The 3,400-nt window shown below is 38.7% G+C and overlaps 1 protein-coding gene across 3 annotated transcripts in view; it reads right to left on the bottom strand.

Annotated features, from left to right (window-relative positions):
- Positions 1–1,836, bottom strand: part of LOC109479999 — an 83,097-nt gene extending 81,261 nt beyond the window's left edge. The window contains exons 1-2 of one of the 3 annotated variants that reach the window (XM_019782098.1): positions 1,789–1,826; positions 339–392 (exon numbers count right to left, since the gene is read on the bottom strand). The gene's annotated coding sequence lies outside the window, so the exon portion shown is untranslated. The other 2 variants (XM_019782099.1, XM_019782100.1) reach the window with 2 other exon arrangements.
- Between the last annotated feature and the right edge of the window lie 1,564 nt (positions 1,837–3,400).

Below are 3,400 nucleotides of genomic sequence, written 5' to 3'. Positions count from 1 at the left end.
ACAATGTATTTTCTTGAATTATAGTACTCTACTCAGAAAGAATTGACAAATACTATTATCTGCACTTACATTAATTAACCTAAATATTGTACATTCTGTATGTGTATCTAGTCTTTTTCTTTACCTGTATATATTAGTATAGGTATAGGGTTATGGAAATACTGTACCGGTATCTTCACTGGACATGTTAAAATAGCCTTCAAACTATAGTATTTCTATGGCCTTAATTTTATGGTACATGTACCTTCATGCTTGTCTGAATACAAACTTCGAATACTGGTATAACTAAATTGTGTGATTCATATTGGTATGGTCAAATGATATATAAAAATACATACCTCTAAGTTGCATCATGTGATAGCATTCTTTTGATTTTCAATCGTTTTGAAACCCTGAAAAAGTAATCAATTTATCAAGAGTAAGTAGTAGTAATATCCAGTATCTGATTATGAAGAGTTAATTTCACAAATCAAATTTTCCCTTGTCAATCATTTGTCTATAATAATCATCAATAAACTTAATAGACCCGTGTTGATTAAGTGAAATTAGCATTAGCATATCAAAAAATTGCATTTGACTCTTGTTGGAAATGTGTCTAAAGAGGTATTGGGAAAGAATGATAAATAATATTAAAATAACCTGTATATACATTTAGGCCACAAGGACTTAATTTTATGGATGACATCCATGCGCTCATTGATTTTCGCCTGTTCTCAAAAAAAAGATCATGCCCTCCGAGGCTCTGGCCTGGCTCTAGGCCTGGGTACTCCATGTGGTAGTTAGTTAGTCCATGGTACTAGTAGTTAGCAGAGACTGTATTAACTCTGGAGCTCGAGGATCAAGAACTCAGAACATACGTACAGTAAATTCCGCAAAAAGCCAGCATGTGCTTGTCGTAAACGTCCGCAAATCCACAATACCAGCTTTGTATTCCTGTGGTTTAGAAGCATTTTTATTTTTGGCCAGACTCTTCGCCCATGCTCACTAGTTCGGTGGTCTTCAGAGGATGTCATCCATAAAATTAAGTCAGTGTGGCCCCAGTATTTACAATTCTATACAAATTTGTTGAAATACATGTGAAATGTTCCAAATCCTAACTGTACATATAAATTCCATACATATAATCCCTGCATACTATCATCATAAAGGAAACATTTGTACTGTATATGAATCTGTCTTCAGACTCAGAGTTGGACAATAATTGATACTTGTCAAGGTATAATAATAAAGTTACAATACTGTAACAAATACGTAACATAGCCACAACAACACAACCATATCATCATGTCATTCAACATTTCAAAAATTCTTATTATTTTCAGCAACATATGTACAATCGGGATAGGAAGAACAAGAGTCCCAAAACAACGCCGCCATCTTTGTTGTCAAACGATCCAGTAAAAAAAAAATCGTCCCAAACTGAACAAAACTTTCTGAAGTCAAACGTGATGGAACAACTAGTCACTGGCTCAGAATATGGCGATCTAATCCTACTGCAACCATTTCTAAACGTTTAAATCATCTACTTACAAAGAAAAGTCAATAAATTTGGCAGCAAAGTCAGCAAAACATGCCGAGAGTGTTTGCGTTTGGCAGTTGACCGTGTCCGTCAGACAATTGTTCTTTCTTCCCGGCCCTCAAGCAACCGAAAAGGCAAAACGTGACGGCCAGGTGGTCCCGCTAAAACCTAACAACATCCCAAATCTAATCACAACACACAAAATACCGCCATCGTCAATTTAGACAAGTGCAAAACAAATGAATAAACCTCGTTAGTTGTTTACAAACCATCGTCTGCAATTTTGTATCCACCGCCAGATGAACCACTGCGCAGACGTTCTGCGCAGGGACCGACCAATGTTGGAGCGGGGGGTAACCGTTTGTCAGCAGGGAGGGGATGCTCGTCACTGAATGACATCCAGTAAATTTCTAGCGGGGACCAATCAGAGGGCTGCTGAATAATTTGAATAATTTATCAAGGCCCACGGACGCGGTTCTTTCACTTGTAAAGTAGCCAATTACCACCGAGCCGGTGGCACACGATGAGCGAAAACATGTATTTCACACCCATTGTACGTCGACATAAAGCGCTTATACATTACAAAGAGAATTTTCGTAGGACTGCCATTACTTTAGTTTGCAGCATGTGTATTAAGAACGAGTATCTTCATAATTCTGCTGGCAGTTTGTAGAAGAACGGCAAAAAAAACAGTTTTCAATACCAACACGACTTAGCAGATAACACGTAATGAAGACCACTTTTTACGCAGATTGTAGCACTACGTAATGTTAAGGGGGGGTGCCCTAATTCCGACCTACCCCTAATTCCGTACTAGTTTGAAAAATCATTGTCGCCGCGCTATGCATGGGAGCATGTGCCTGAAAATAACCACAAGAATGGACAAAGTTTTTCTGTTGATAACGGTAATCTCACAAAGTTTGGTCCAGTTTGCACGCTCCGATAACAGACGAGTGAAAAATCTGTTTGAATTCGACGCTTGTTCGGGGGTTGACGAGCGTGTTAAAAAACGCAGCTTTGATTTTGAAACAGCCACTTTGGAGCAAGTCGCGTAATGGTGAAAAGATTACTTGTTTGGGACAGAAAAATAGTTGTAGATTGTTTTAGTCATAATTTGTGTATTTTAAATACTAAAGTCTCTCATGAGATTGACCTTCGTTAAACACTAGGTCGGAATTAGGGCACCCCTTTTGCGATAGAACGTTCCACTGGCAAAATGACGAAAAACCTGCCGTACGTTTCGCAAACCATTACGCTTGGGTGCAAGGCGCTACACTGAAGTGAAATACACAGCTGTACAGCTTTAATTGTTGTTATCTTTATCTGTTAATATTAAAGCTCGTGTTGCGCGGGTTTTTGGTGAGACAAACTAATACGAAAGGTAGGTGCGTTTGCATGGAACATAGGTCGGAATTAGGACCCCTTCCCGTTACACAAACTAACAGTAGATGTTTTAAGGAATTCACAGAAATGACAATGATAGATAATGTAACGCATATACATTATACAGCACAAAATAAAGAGTAACAGTAATGTAGTCGTCTTTGGCCGGGTATGGCAAGTTATAGTACGTACATGTATCGGTTCAATATAATCTTTAACGGGTAAGTTGACAGCAACAAGCAAGATGCATAGGTTCTATTACTTTTGTAGCTCACTTGCGTCTAGATTTAGGACGAACCCATGTTACTTTTTCGCCGCAGTTTTTCATGTAGTGGTTACTTCGACAGCCTTTCCGCTGACGCAAACATACTAGTTTGGGGTTCCACAGTTCTTACAACGTTAGCGCTTGAAGTGGTGTTTTCCAAGTTTGTTGGTCTGGTGATGTTGTCTTTGTTGGCTTGTTGTCTGTCATTTCCCTCCATTTTTATGTTTGGCGGC

The sequence above is a fragment of the Branchiostoma belcheri genome, unplaced genomic scaffold (genome assembly GCF_001625305.1).
Source record: "Branchiostoma belcheri isolate BF01 breed outbred unplaced genomic scaffold, Haploidv18h27 scaffold5, whole genome shotgun sequence".
Taxonomy (NCBI): Eukaryota; Metazoa; Chordata; class Leptocardii; order Amphioxiformes; family Branchiostomatidae; genus Branchiostoma; species Branchiostoma belcheri.
Note: the sequence above shows the minus strand (reverse complement) of the source record. Positions and strands in the feature narration are given on the sequence as shown.